The 15681-nt window shown below is 45.2% G+C and overlaps 1 protein-coding gene across 9 annotated transcripts in view; it reads left to right on the top strand.

Moving 5' to 3' along the window:
* apc (APC regulator of WNT signaling pathway) overlaps positions 1-15681 on the top strand; it is a 388865-nt gene that overhangs the window by 65676 nt on the left and 307508 nt on the right. For 6 of the 9 annotated variants that reach the window (XM_070883858.1, XM_070883839.1, XM_070883829.1 and 3 more), the window contains one exon: positions 15105-15152. The exons of the other annotated variants lie outside the window; for them this stretch is intronic. The gene's annotated coding sequence lies outside the window, so the exon portion shown is untranslated. The remainder of the gene's footprint in view (positions 1-15104; positions 15153-15681) is intronic. 9 annotated transcript variants of the gene reach the window in all.

Raw genomic sequence — 15681 nt, 5'->3', positions numbered from 1 at the left:
CACCTCCCCCTTTCCTAATCTGCCGCCATTCAGATAATATTCTGCCTTTGTGTTTTTGCCACCAAAGTGGATAACCTCACATTTACCCATATTATACTGCATCTGCCATGCATTTGCCCACTCACCTCACCTGTCCAAGTCACCCTGCAGCCGTTTAGCATCCTCCTCACAGCTCACACCGCCACCCAGTTTAGTGTCATCTGCAAACTTGGAGATATTACACTCAATTCCTTCATCTAAATCATTAATGTATATTGTAAAGAGCTGGGGTCCCAGCACTGAGCCCTGCGGCACTCCACTAGTCACTGCCTGCCATTCTGAAAAGGACCCGTTTATCCCGACTCTCTGCTTCCTGTCTGCCAACCAGTTCTCTATCCACGTCAGTATATTACCCCCAATATCATGTGCTTTGATTTTGCACACCAATCTCTTGTGTGGGACCTTGTCAAAAGCCTTTTGAAAGTCCAAATACACCACATCCACTGGTTCTCCCTTGTCCACTCTACTAGTTACATCCTCAAAAAATTCCAGAAGATTTGTCAAGCAGGAGTTCCCTTTCATAAATCCATGCTGACTTGGACCGATCCTGTCACTGCTTTCCAAATGCGCTGCTATTTCATCTTTAATAATTGATTCCAACATTTTCCCCACTACTGATGTCAAGCTAACCGGTCTGTATTTACCCATTTTCTCTCTGCCTCCTTTTTTAAAAAGTGGTGTTACATTAGCTACCCTCCAGTCCATAGGAACTGATCCACAGTCAAGAGACTGTTGGAAAATGATCACCAATGCATCCAGTATTTCGATGGCCATTTAGTCTGCATCCCAGAGTACTTATCAGGCCCCTGGGATTTATCAGCCTTCAATCCTATCAATTTCCCTAACACAATTTCCCGCTTTATAAGGATATCCTTCAGTTCCTCCTTCTCACGAGACCCTCGGTCCCCTAGTATTTCCGGAAGGTTATTTGTGTCTTCCTTCGTGAAAACAGAACCAAAGTATTTGTTTAACAGCTCCGCCATTTCTTTGTTCCCCATTATAAATTCACCTGAATCTGACTGCAAGGGACATATGTTTGTTCTCACTAATCTTTTTCTCTTCACATATCAATAGAAGCTTTTGCAGTCAGTTTTTATGTTCCCAGCAAGCTTCCTTTCATACTCTATTTTCCCCCTGCTAATTAAACCCTTTGTCCTCCTCTGCTGTATTATAAAATTCTTCCAGTCCTCAGGTTTGCCTCTTTTTTTCTGGCCAATTTATATGCCTCTTCCTTGGATTTAACACTATCCTTAATTTCCCTTGTTAGCCACGTTTGAGCCACCTTCCCCGTTTTATTTTTACTCCAGACAGGGATGTACAAATGTTGAAGTTCATCCATGTGATTTTTAAATGTTTGCCATTGCCTATCCACCGTCAACCCTTTAAGTATCACGCGCCAGTCTATTCTAGCCAAGTCACGTCTCATACCATCGAAGTTAGCTTTACCCAAGTTCAGGACCCTAGTCTCTGAATTAACTGTATCACTCTCCATCTTAATAAAGAATTCTATCATATTATGGTCACTCTTCCCCAAGGGGACTCGCACAACAAGATTGTTAATTGGACCTTTCTCATTACACATCACCCAGTCTATGATGGCCAGCCCTCTAGTTGGTTCCTCGACATATTGGTCTAGAAAACCATCCCTAATACACTCCAGGAAATCCTCCTCCACCGCATTGCTACTAATTTGGTTAGCCCAGTCAATATGTAGATTAAAGTCGCCTATGATAACTGCTGTACCTTTATTGCACGCATCCCTAATATCTTGTTTGATGCTGTCCCCATCCTCATTACCACTGATTGTTAGTCTGTACACAACTCCCACTTGCGTTTTCTGCCCTTTGGTATTCCGTAGCTCCACCCATACAGATTCCACATCATCCAAGCTAATGTCCTTCCTTACTATTGCATTAATTTCCTCTTTAATCAGCAACGCTACCCCACCTCCTTTTCCTTTCTGTCTATCCTTCCTAAATGTTACATACCCCTGGATGTTGAGTTCCCAGCCTTGGTCACCCTGAAGCCATGTCTCCGTGATGCCAATTACATCATATCCGTTAACTGCTATCTGCGCAGTTAATTCGTCCACCTTATTCCGAATACTCCTCGCATTGAGGCACAGAACCTGAGGCTTGTATTTTTAACACCCTTTGCCCCTTTAGGATTTTGCTGTATTGTGGCCCTTTTTGCTTTTTGTCTTGGGTTTCTCTGCCCTCCACTTTTACTTTTCTTCTTTCTATCTTTTGCTTCTGCCCCATTCTACTTCCCTCTGTCTCCCTGCATATGTTCTCATCCCCCTGCCATATTAGTTTAACCCCTCCCCTACAGCACTAGCAAACACTCCCCCTAGGACATTGGTTCCGGTCCTGCCCAGGTGCAGACCGTCCAGTTTGTACTGGTCCCACCTCCCCCAGAACCGGTTCCAATGTCCCAGGAATTTGAATCCCTCCCTTCTGCACCACTGCTCAAGCCACGTATTCATCTGAGCTATCCTGTGATTCCTACTCTGACTAGCACGTGGCACTGGTAGCGATCCTGAGATTACTACTTTTGAGGTCCTACTTTTTAATTTAGGATGGCAAATGGAATGTTAACCTTTATTGTAAGGTGGATGGAGTATTAAAGTAGGCAAGTCCTGCTACAACTGTACAGGGTGTTGGTAAGAACGCACCTGGAGTACTGCGTACAGTTTTGGTCTCCTTATTTAAGGAAGAATATACTTACATTGGAGGCAGTTCAGAGAAGTTTCACAAGGTTGATTTCTGAGATGAAGGGGTTGTCATATGAAGAAAGGTTGAGCTTATACTCACTGGAGTTTAGAAGACTTAGAGGTGATCTTATTGAAACATATAAGATTCTGAGGGGGCTTGATAGGGTAGATGCACAGAGGATGTTTCCCTTCGTGGGGAATCTAGAATCAGGGGCCATAGTTTCAGAATAAGGGTCGCCCATTTAAAACGGAAATGAGGAGGAATTTCTTCTCTCAGGGTCGTGAATCTTTGGAATTCTCTACCTCAGAGAGCTGTGGAGGCAGGGTCATTGAATATATTTAAAGTGGAGATAGACAGATTTTTGAAAGATAAGGGAGTCAAGGGTTATGGGGAGCAGGCGGGGAAGTGGAGTTGAGGCCAGGAATCGATCAGCCATGATCTTATTGAATGGCGGAGCAGACTCGAGGGGCCAAATGGCCTACTCCTCCTATTTCTTATGTTCTTAACAGGAGAGAAAACCTGGGAAATATAGTCATAAAGGCGGGAAAGGCCCTGCACAGGGTGGGAGGGTGGGACCAATTTAAAGGTGAATAATTAACCTTCAGCTGTGCAGCATTCTAATTCCCACCTCAATTTAAATTACCAACATGAAGTTCTGAAAAGGGTATTGAGCCAGATTGATCACACGGGGGCACTTGATTGCCAGGAAGGGTCAGGGGCCGACCAGGATAATGGAAAAAGCAAAGGCCGACAGCAGTGAGAAGTGATTGAAAAAACAGGTACTGTGGGCGAATATGAAGGGAAAACAAAGAGGGTGATAGAAACACAGTGAAGATGACTTCAAACTGATTTGCAAGAATGGAAGGCTCTTTCTTGGCAGAGAAAACAATTTCAGCTGTAACCCAAAAACAGCTTAGAAAATGGGTTATGCAGACTTGCTTTGATTTATAAATGATTTTGTAATTCATCTCATTCAAATCTTTCTAATGTAGAAAATAAAAAGAGTGCAATATTTTATTAGGCCCTAATATGAGATACTCAACTAAGGTAAATACAATATTATTTGCAAACCGTGGCCAAACGTCACGTAATTAATGTCATGTGATCAAATACCATGTGATCAAATTTCACATGATTAATCCACAGTGGTCACTGTGGCTCAGTGGGTCGCACACTCCCCTCTGAGTCAGAACGTTGTGGGTTCAAGTCCCACTCCAGGAACTTGAACACATAAATCCAGGCTGACACTGCAGCGCAGTGCTGAGGAGTGCTGCACTGTCGGAGGCGCCGTCTTTTGAATGAGACGTTTAAACCGTCTGCTCTCTCAGGTGGACGTAAAAGATCCCATGGCACTATTTCGAAGAAGAGCCAGGGGAGTTATCCCTGGTGTCCTGGTCAATATTTATCCCTCGATCAACATAACATAAAAACAGATTATCTGGTAATTATCACATTGCTGTTTGTGGGAGCTTGCTATGTGCAAATTGGCTGCCACGTTTCCCACATTACAACAGTGATTACACTCCAAAAGTACTTAATTGGCTGTAAAGTGCTATGAGTCGTCTGGTGATCGTGAAAGGTGCTATATAAATGCAAGGCTTTTTTTTCCAGGAATACGCCCAACCAGAGTTGGCAGTTAGGGTGAGAAGAGAAGCTATTGCTGGAGATGGTCTGGCTATGATCTATAGATAAGAGTGGAACCATTCAAGGACAACCACACTGGATTGTACAGTGGAGGAGAGGCATTAGAGGCGGATGGTGAGGCTGAGCTGCATAGCGGATGAGGAGGGAAAGTTCACCATAGTCACAGTCACAAAGGATGTCATTTGTGACTTTGAATAGGGCTGTTCCAGTGCTATTGGAAAGATTCAAACAGAGTTGTAGGAAAGGTGGGTCTGGATATGGGAGACAACGACACGTGCAAGGACTTTGGAGAGCAAAGGGAGATTGGAGATGCGGTGGTTGTTTCTAAAGACAGAGAAAAAGAGGTTGGGGATGGATTTCTAAAGAAATGGTGGGGTGATGATGACTGTTTGGAAAGAGAGAGGACTATTTACAACATCAGCTAGCATGGGGGCCAAGAAAGGAAATGGGGGATCAGCATTTTATGGAAATGGATTCAAGGGATCAGAAGGTGAGTCTGAGGGCCGAGATGAGAGAGCATGGGAGAAACTAGAGATAGGCAGAATCAGGGGTTGGGAAGGGGGTTGCTTGTGGAAAGAATTGGCTTGGTGGGCAAGGGGAAGGCAGCAGAAGTAACTACACGGATGCTCTCAATCTTAGTGACAAGGAAGTCCATGGGTTCCTCGCTATAATTGGAAATGTGGGTGGAGGGGAGAGTGATTTAAGAAAACTGTTAGTAGTAGAGAAAAGAAGTTGGGTTTATCTTTGCTCCAGGATAATTCTGGTGTAGCAGGCATTTTTAGCAGAGGCGAGTGATGCCTGATATTGCTTGTTGCTGTAGCCAGATCTGGTGACGGATGGTTAAACCTGCTGAACGTCAGATACACTTATGTATGTTCTCCTTGGACTTGAGAGCTAAGATAAGGGCTATACCAAGTAGAGCCAGTAACAAAGTGAAAGTTTGCTGGGGATAAGGGTATCGAAGATGGAGGTGAGTTCAGCAGATTGATGGCTGCCAAAGTATCGTGTCAAATTGGAGTCAAAGGATAGGCAGTTGGGAATTTGATAATGCAGTTGTAAGTCATGTTTGACTAATCCATATACATTTTTTGAGGAGGTCACTAATAGGATGGATAAGTGAGTGTCTATGGATGTTATCTGTTTGGATTTCCAGAAGGCATTTGATAAAGTTCTGCATAAGAGACTGTTAACAAAACTGAGAGCGCATGGTATTGGAGGTACTTTTGACTTGGGCTGGAAATTGATCGGGCGGTCGGAGACTATTGGCCCAAGTTTCCACACGATAAAAAACGGGCGCCCCTCCGAGCTGGGCGCCCGTTTTTCATGCCGAAAACGGCACCGGATAAAAAACACGCGATTCTGGAGCGCTCTGCAGCTCCATGTCTGTTTGGCGCGGCGCCCAGGGGGCGGAGCCTACCACTCGCGCCGATTTTGTAAGTGGGAGGGGGCGGGTACCATTTAAATTAGTTTTTTTCCTGCCGGCAACCCTGCGCGTGCGCGTTGGCTGAAACCCATCGAGGGCAGTGTGAAGGAAACATTGGCACTCGGCCATTTTTGTAGTTCTTTGTAGCTGTTTAATTTTTGAACATTTTTTAATAAAAGCACATTGCCATCAGCACTGAGGCTTCTTGCAGCAGTGAGAAGGCTGCAGGAAGCCTCAAAGTTGAGGCAGCTGTCCCGCCCCCCCCCCCCCCTGCCCGCCCGCCATCGGGAACGGCTTCCTCCCCCCCCCCCCCCTCCCGCGGGAACGAACGGTTGCCTCCTCTGCCCCCCGCGGGAACGAACGGCTGCCTCAATTCTCCCTGGCTGAAGCACTTTCACACAGGTAAAAACATAGAAACATAGAAAATAGGTGCAGGAGCAGGCCATTCAGCCCTTCTAGCCTGCACCGCCATTCAACGAGTTCATGGCTGAACATGAAACTTCAGTACCCCCTTCCTGCTTTCTCGCCATACCCCTTGATCCCCCGAGTAGTAAGGACTTCATCTAACTCCCTTTTGAATATATTTAGTGAATTGGCCTCAACTACTTCCTGTGGTAGAGAATTCCACAGGTTCACCACTCTCTGGGTGAAGAAGTTTCTCCTTATCTCGGTCCTAAATGGCTTACCCCTTATCCTTAGACTGTGACCCCTGGTTCTGGACTTCCCCAACATTGGGAACATTCTTCCTGCATCCAACCTGTCCAAACCCGTCAGAATTTTAAACGTTTCTATGAGGTCCCCTCTCACTCTTCTGAACTCCAGTGAATACAAGCCCAGTTGATTCAGTCTTTCTTGATAGGTCAGTCCCACCATCCCGGGAATCAGTCTGGTGAATCTTCGCTGCACTCCCTCAACAGCAAGTATGTCCTTCCTCAAGTTAGGAGACCAAAACTGTACACAATACTCCAGGTGTGGCCTCACCAAGGCCCTGTACAACTGTAGCAACACCTCCCTGCCCCTGTACTCAAATCCCCTCGCTATGAAGGCCAACATGCCATTTGCTTTCTTAACCGCCTGCTGTACCTGCATGCCAACCTTCAATGACTGATGTACCATGACACCCAGGTCTCGTTGCACCTTCCCTTTTCCTAATCTGTCACCATTCAGATAATAGTCTGTCTCTCTGTTTTTACCACCAAAGTGGATAACCTCACATTTATCCACATTATACTTCATCTGCCACGCATTTGCCCACTCACCTAACCTATCCAAGTCACTCTGTAGCCTCATAGCATCCTCCTCGCAGCTCACACTGCCACCCAACTTAGTGTCATCCGCAAATTTGGAGATACTACATTTAATCCCCTCGTCTAAATCATTAATGTACAATGTAAACAGCTGGGGCCCCAGCACAGAACCCTGCGGTACCCCACTAGTCACTGCCTGCCATTCCGAAAAGTACCCTTTTACTCCTACTCTTTGCTTCCTGTCTGACAACCAGTTCTCAATCCACGTCAGCACACTACCCCCAATCCCATGTGCTTTAACTTTGCACATTAATCTCCTGTGTGGGACCTTGTCGAAAGCCTTCTGAAAGTCCAAATATACCACATCAACTGGTACTCCTTTGTCCACTTTATTGGAAACATCCTCAAAAAATTCCAGAAGATTTGTCAAGCATGATCTCCCTTTTACAAATCCATGCTGACTTGGACCTATTATGTCACCATTTTCCAAATGCGCTGCTATGACATCCTTAATAATTGATTCCATCATTTTACCCACTACTGAGGTCAGGCTGACTGGTCTATAATTCCCTGCTTTCTCTCTCCCTCCTTTTTTAAAAAGTGGGGTTACATTGGCTACCCTCCACTCGATAGGAACTGATCCAGAGTCAATGGAATGTTGGAAAATGACTGTCAATGCGTCCGCTATTTCCAAGGCCACCTCCTTAAGTACTCTGGGATGCAGTCCATCAGGCCCTGGGGATTTATCGGCCCTCAATCCCATCAATTTCCCCAACACAATTTCCCGACTAATAAAGATTTCCCTCAGTTCCTCCTCCTTAATAGACCCTCTGACCACTTTTATATCCGGAAGGTTGTTTGTGTCCTCCTTAGTGAATACTGAACCAAAGTACTTGTTCAATTGGTCTGCCATTTCTTTGTTCCCCGTTATGACTTCCCCTGATTCTGACTGCAGGGGACCTACGTTTGTCTTTACTAACCTCTTTCTCTTTACATACCTATAGAAACTTTTGCAATCCGCCTTAATGTTCCCTGCAAGCTTCTTCTCGTACTCCATTTTCCCTACCCTAATCAAACCCTTTGTCCTCCTCTGCTGAGTTCTAAATTTCTCCCAGTCCCCAGGTTCGCTGCTATTTCTGGCCAATTTGTATGCCACTTCCTTGGCTTTAATACTATCCCTGATTTCCCTAGATAGCCACGGTTGAGCCACCTTCCCTTTTTTATTTTTACGCCAGACAGGAATGTACAATTGTTGTAATTCATCCATGCGTTCTCTAAATGTCTGCCATTGCCCATCCACAGTCAACCCCTTAAGTATCATTAGCCAATCTATCTTAGCCAATTCATGCCTCATACCTTCAAAGTTACCCTTCTTTAAGTTCTGGACCATGGTCTCTGAATTAACTGTTTCATTCTCCATCCTAATGCAGAATTCCACCATATTATGGTCACTCTTCCCCAAGGGGCCTCGCACAATGAGATTGCTAATTAATCCTCTCTCATTACACAACACTCAGTCTAAGATGGCCTCCCCCCTAGTTGGTTCCTCGACATATTGGTCTAGAAAACCATCCCTTATGCATTCCAGGAAATCCTCCTCCACCGTATTGCTTCCAGTTTGGCTAGCCCAATCTATGTGCATATTAAAGTCACCCATTATAACTGCTGCACCTTTATTGCATGCACTCCTAATTTCCTGTTTGATGCCCTCCCCAACATCACTACTACTGTTTGGAGGTCTGTACACAACTCCCACTAACGATTTTTGCCCTTTAGTGTTCTGCAGCTCTACCCATATAGATTCCACATCATCCAAGCTAATGTCTTTCCTAACTATTGCATTAATCTCCTCTTTAACCAGCAATGCTACCCCACCTCCTTTTCCTTTTATTCTATCCTTCCTGAATGTTGAATACCCCTGGATGTTGAGTTCCCAGCCTTGATCATCCTGGAGCCACGTCTCCGTAATCCCAATCACATCATATTTGTTAACATCTATTTGCACAATTAATTCATCCACCTAATTGCGGATACTCCTTGCATTAAGACACAAAGCCTTCAGGCTTGCTTTTTTAACACCCTTTGTCCTTTTAGAATTTTGCTGTACAGTGGCCCTTTTTGTTCTTTGCCTTGGGTTTCTCTGCCCTCCACTTTTCCTCATCTCCTTTCTGTCTTTTGCTTTTGCCTCCTTTTTGTCTCCCTCTGTCTCCCTGTATAGGTTCCCATCCCCCTGCAATATTAGTTTAACTCCTCCCCAACAGCACTAGCAAACACTCCCCCTAGGACATTGGTTCCGGACCTGCCCAGGTGCAGACCGTCCGGTTTGTACTGGTCCCACCTCCCCCAGAACCGGTTCCAATGCCCCAAGAATTTGAATCCCTCCCTGCTGCACCACTGCTCAAGCCATGTATTCATCTGCGCTATCCTGCGATTCCTACTCTGAGTAGCACGTGGCACTGGTAGCAATCCCGAGATTACTACTTTTGAGGTCCTACTTTTTAATTTAGCTCCTAGCTCCTTAAATTCTTTTCGTAGGACCTCATCCCTTTTTTTACCTATGTCGTTGGTACCAATGTGCACCACGACAACTGGCTGTTCTCCCTCCCATTTCAGAATGTCCTGCACCCGCTCCGAGACATCCTTGACCCTTGCACCAGGGAGGCAACATACCATCCTGGAGTCTCGGTTGCGTCCGCAGAAACGCCTATCTATTCCCCTCACCATCGAATCCCCTATCACTATCGCGCTCCCACTCTTTTTCCTGCCCTCCTTTGCAGCAGAGCCACCTACGGTGCCATGAACTTGGCTGCTGCTGCCCTCCCCTGATGAGTCATCCTCCCCAACAGTACTCAAAGCAGTGTATCTGTTTTGCAGGGGGATGACCACAGGGGACTCCTGCACTATCTTTCTTGCACTGCTCTTCCTGTTGGTCTTCCATTCCCTATCTGGCTGTGGACCCTTCTCCTGCGGTAAGACCAACTCACTACACGTGATACTCACGTCATTCTCAGCATCGTGGATGCTCCAGAGTGAATCCACCTTCAGCTCCAATTCCGCAACGCGGACCGTCAAGAGCTCGAGGCGGATACACTTCCCACACACGTAGTCGTCAGGGACACCGGAAGTGTCCCCGAGTTCCCACATGGTACAGGAGGAGCATATCACATGACCGAGCTCTCCTGCCATGTCTTAACCTTAGATACCCTTAAATTGGTAATAACAATGTTATAGTTCACTTACTGATATAAAAAATAAAAGAAAAGCTACTCACCAATCACCAGCCAATCACTTACCCCATTGGCTGTCACTTTTTGATTACTTTCTACTTCTATTTTGCTTTCTCTCCCGCTGTAGCTGCACCAGTATGCTTTTGACAGGTCGCTCCCCTCTCACCAATTGCCGCTGGCTCTCGATCTCCCGCTGGGCTTTTGACAGGTCGCTCCCCTCTCACCAATTGCCGCTGGCTCTCGATCTCCCGCTGGGCTTTTGACAGGTCGCTCCCCTCTCACCAACTGCCGCTGGCTCTCGATCTCCCGCTGGGCTTTTGACAGGTCGCTCCCCTCTCACCAACTGCCGCTGGCTCTCGATCTCCCGCTGGGCTTTTGACAGGTCGCTCCCCTCTCACCAACTGCCGCTGGCTCTCGATCTCCCGCTGGGCTTTTGACAGGTCGCTCCCCTCTCACCAACTGCCGCTGGCTCTCGATCTCCCGCTGGGCTTTTGACAGGTCGCTCCCCTCTCACCAATTGCCGCTGGCTCTCGATCTCCCGCTGGGCTTTTGACAGGTCGCTCCCCTCTCACCAACTGCCGCTGGCTCTCGATCTCCCGCTGGGCTTTTGACAGGTCGCTCCCCTCTCACCAATTGCCGCTGGCTCTCGATCTCCCGCTGGGCTTTTGACAGGTCGCTCCCCTCTCACCAACTGCCGCTGGCTCTCGATCTCCCGCTGGGCTTTTGACAGGTCGCTCCCCTCTCACCAACTGCCGCTGGCTCTCGATCTCCCGCTGGGCTTTTGACAGGTCGCTCCCCTCTCACAGATGGATTATTTAATCTTTTCTTTGCTTATAAATGTTTATTCAGGTTGGATTTATTTGTATAAGTATAAATAAGGATTTATTATAGAATTTAATGACTTCTCTTTTCCCGCCCCCCCCCCCCCCACACCTCGTTCTGGACGCCTAATTTGTAACCTGCGCCTGATTTTTTAATGTGTAGACAAGGTTTTTTCAGTTCTACAAAAATCTTCACTTGCTCCATTCTGTTAGTTTGGAGTACGTTTTCACTGTGGAAACTTTGAAATCAGGCGTCAGTGGCCGGACACGCCCCCTTTTGAAGAAAAAATTCTGTTCTAAAGTGAAACTGTTCTAACTGACTCGAACTGCAGAAAAAAAAAATGTGGAGAATTGCGATTTCTAAGATAGTCCGTTCTCCACCAGTTGCTCCTAAAAATCAGGCGCAAATCATGTGGAAACTTGGGCCCTAAGAGTGGGGTTAAAGGGTACATACTCTGATGTGACAAGTGGTCACATTCTCATCAATCCAAGATACACACCACATCCCCACAACAATTAACTTCCCTGTTCCCATACCCAGCACTAAATTATTACAAATATAGCAATACCTCTTCCCAACAGCCGCCTTATTTACCATGAACAACACCACGAAAGATGCACTTTAAACAATACCATGTCTTCCAGCTTCCTACGAGGAATGGAGATCAATTAGCGATATAAAACCGTGTATCTCGTGCAATTTCCAGTACATTTACACTTGGTTAAGTGTCACAACAACAACTTGGGCATGCTTCGATACTTAATGTAAGAAAAATTCCACAGTGCTTCACAGATGACATAAAGGGGACTTGTGCTGACAAGGAAGGCAGAGATTCGGGTGACCAAAGCTGGTCAAAGAGGAATTTTGGGAAGGTTTTTAATGGAGGCTGTGCTACCAATAGTATGGCAAAATGAGGGACACGTACAGGAGGAGAGAATCAGAGGAGCAGTGCTTTTGGGTGGGAGGATATAGGGCTGGAGCAGAGATGTAGGGCAGTGCAATTGGAGGATTTACAAATGAAGATGAGAACTTTAAATTTAATGTGTTGGGCACAGTGAACTAATCGAGGCTACTGAGATGGGGTAGATAGACAAATAGAACTTGCTACAGGACAGGATATGTTGCAGCATTAGTTTGAATACAATGGATAGTGGGAGACCAGCAATGAGTGCGCTGAAGTCGTACTAAGCTCTGTATCTGCTTACAAAAAAGTATAAAGAAACAAAGGCCGTCCTGTGAAATGTACCAAGCCCCCTACGATTGAAAATACGGTAAATGACCAGTAGCTAGAATGTCTGATCATGACTGATCTTACGAGTCACACTGATAAACAAAAAGCAAGCCTGGATCCTGACCCGCAGCTTGAAGAGCCATTAAACATTAAACTTGCATAGTGTTTACTTAACAGTAAATATACTGTATAGCCTTAGAGGGACATAATTTCATTTTAGAAGCAGGATAATGTATTTTGCAATGAATGGTACAATTTTCCTGTCCTTATAAACAGCCTGTCGGAATTTGCAGTCAGTGGACTGGTCCTCAAGTATGCATTGTACAAGGATCTTGTAATCCCCGTGTCGAGAGCTTCAGGTTTTCCGACTTTCAATTCAAATTAACAAAGTATAGTGGGGATCCCCTTGTGCAAACTGCTGTGACGTCACGTCAATAAGCTGTCTAAGCAGCCAATCGAACGCAGAATTCTTACAGACAGCGAACAAGGAAGTGAATAAGCTCTTAAAAACCTAACTCTTAAAAAATGTTAGAGAGAGCAAAAGAAAGATTGGGGTTCTCACATGGGGGAAAAGGCAAACCTGAAACAAAGATAGCCAAACTTTACGGAGAAATTAAAAACAATTTTTTTGGAAAAGTTTAAAATATATATTTTTCATTAAAATGGACAAATTTCACATTTTGCAGAATTAAAATTAGTTTTCCAGGCCATTAACACTTGTTTAGCAGTAATAATGCTGTTAAAATCCATTACAGCTAATCCCTTTGGGTCTAACTTTTAGTGTGGAATTTAACAGCATACTTATTGCGGAAGAACTGTAGTTTTTGTCAGTTTCCTTGATTTGGGTATTTACACAGATTGCCGACTTTGTTAGGTGGGGCACAGGGCAGCCTGTTTCAGAGCTACGAATGACAGACCGCAACTTCAGGATTTCCGCATACCATCCCGAAGTTGCGGCCAGTTTCAAAAGTAATGGGCCCAAATTTCCACATGATTTGTGCCTGATTTTTAGGAGCAACTGGTGGAGAACGGACTATCTTAGAAATCGCAATTCTCCACATTTTTTTTCTGCAGTTCTAGTGAGGTAGAACAGTTCTACTTTAGAACAGAATTTTTTCTTCAAAAGGGGGCGTGTCCGGCCACTGACGCCTGATTTCAAAGTTTCCACAGTGAAAACGTACTCCAAACTAAAGTAGAATGGAGCAAGTGAAGATTTTTGTAGAACTGAAAAAACCTGTTGTACACATTAAAAAATCAGGCGCAGGTTACAAATTAGGCGTTCAGAACGAGGTGGGGGGGGAGGGGGCGGGGAAGGGAACTCATTAAATTCTACAATCAATCCTTATTTATACTTCTACAAATATTATACAAATAAATCCAACCTGAATAAACATTTGTAAGCAAAGAAAAGATTAAATAAACCATCTTCCTACCTGTGTGAAAGTGCTTCAGCCATCGTTCGAAGGAAACCGCCGTTTGTTGCCGCGCAGGGGAGGGAGGGGAAGGAAACAGCGGCTTGTTGCTGCGCAGGGGAGGGAGGGGAAGGAGACAGCGGCTTGTTGCCGCGCAGGGGAGGGAGGGGAAGGAGACAGCGGCTTGTTGCCGCGCAGGGGAGGGAGGGGAAGGCGACAGCGGCTTGTTGCCGCGGAGGGGAGGGAGGGGAAGGAGACAGCGGCTTGTTGCCGCGCAGGGGAGGGAGGGGAAGGAGACAGCGGCTTGTTGCCGTGGAGGGAGGGGAAGGAGACAGCGGCTTGTTGCCGTGGAGGGAGGGAGGGGAGGGAGGGGAAGGAGACAGCCGTTTGTTGCCGTGGAGGGGAAGGGAAGCCTCAGTGCTGATGTGCTGATGGCAATGTGATTTTATTAAAAAATGTTCAAAAATTAAACAGCTACAAAGAACTACAAAAATGGCCGAGTGCCAATGTTTTTTTTCACACTGAGCGTGTGCGAACGCTCCAACGCGCACGCGCAGCGTTGCCGGCAGGAAAAAAACTAATTTAAATAGTACCCGCCCCCTCCCACGTACAAAATCGGCGCGAGTGTAGGCTCCGCCCCCCCTGGGCGCCGCGCCAAACAGACAAGGAGCTGCAAAGCGCTCGAGAATAGCGCATTTTTTTTCTGGCGCCGTTTTAGGCGCGAAAAATGGGCGACCAGCTCGGAGGAGCGCCCGTTTTTTATCCTGTGGAAACTTGGACCCTAATGTCTAATATAGTAACCATCTTGTGTATTTGCGCCCTCCCACTAATTATATCAATTACTTGGTGCAACATCATACTTTCTCAGTCGCACTTTGTTGGTTCGTTCAAATTGAAACAGCAGCAAATCAAAACAGTAAGGTAGGAAATGCATGCATCAAAAGTGGCGAGAAAACTAGCAATGAGAAATGAATATAAACTTATGAAAGTAACTAAGCCTAAATAACCAGCCAGGATATCAATAATCGAAAGATGCCATTTTTTTTCCCTCTGTAGCATAATAAGTTCAAAAATTACATATTTCATTCCATAATTAAACTTAACTACAGAGCTGTGTTTTAGTACCACTTTCTGAAACGTTTACTTGAAGGTCCGTTCGCCTCTCAAAAGCCTGGACATCGACTTGAGATTTTTGTCCAGAGCTGTGATGATTAGCTAAAGGCAGATCCTGCAGTCTGCATATGTGCAGTGTGCACAATTCTCAGTCTGCATCAGCAGTATTTTGTCAGCCCAATTAATAAAATGTTTCCTTTTAGCCTCTAACAGTACCTGGTTGTTTTTTCAGAATTATTTGAAGAAAAGCGAGAGGAAAAATTTCAAAAAGTTTATTGAGGTAAATATCATGAGTATTTTTTAAACCGAGAGGGTGTGTGAGAATGTGTAATAGGTGATAGTATTGATTAGCCATCTGTGCCAGCTTTTCTTTATTTTCTAATTCAAAATATTCTTTGTTCTCACTAGAAATGAGAATACTTTTGATTTTAAATGCTTTTTGATTTTAATACAAATTTGATTTGTACATTTTGGAATTTTTTTCACAAAGGATTTGGGAATGAGTTTGATTTGTTTTTTAAATGAAGTCAATTTACACAGCCCCTCGGACCAAGGATTTATTTGTTTCTGGGCTAGGCATTATCTATTAAAGCTAGGCAAACCAGTTTGTGGAATCTTACACCATGCAGTCAATTGACTCATCCCTGGATTAATGACCCACAATTTGCAGTCAGCGGCGAAGTGGTTCATAGTTTACATTTATAAAAGTATTGTTGAACTTGTGGCAGATGGATACTTTATAGTTATCAAAATTAAAAATCAATTTGTACACATGACACTTCTTTCAGTGACACTGCACACACCTTGTT

Source organism: Pristiophorus japonicus, chromosome 1 (genome assembly GCF_044704955.1).
Source record: "Pristiophorus japonicus isolate sPriJap1 chromosome 1, sPriJap1.hap1, whole genome shotgun sequence".
Lineage (NCBI taxonomy): Eukaryota > Metazoa > Chordata > Chondrichthyes > Pristiophoridae > Pristiophorus > Pristiophorus japonicus.
Note: the sequence above shows the minus strand (reverse complement) of the source record. Positions and strands in the feature narration are given on the sequence as shown.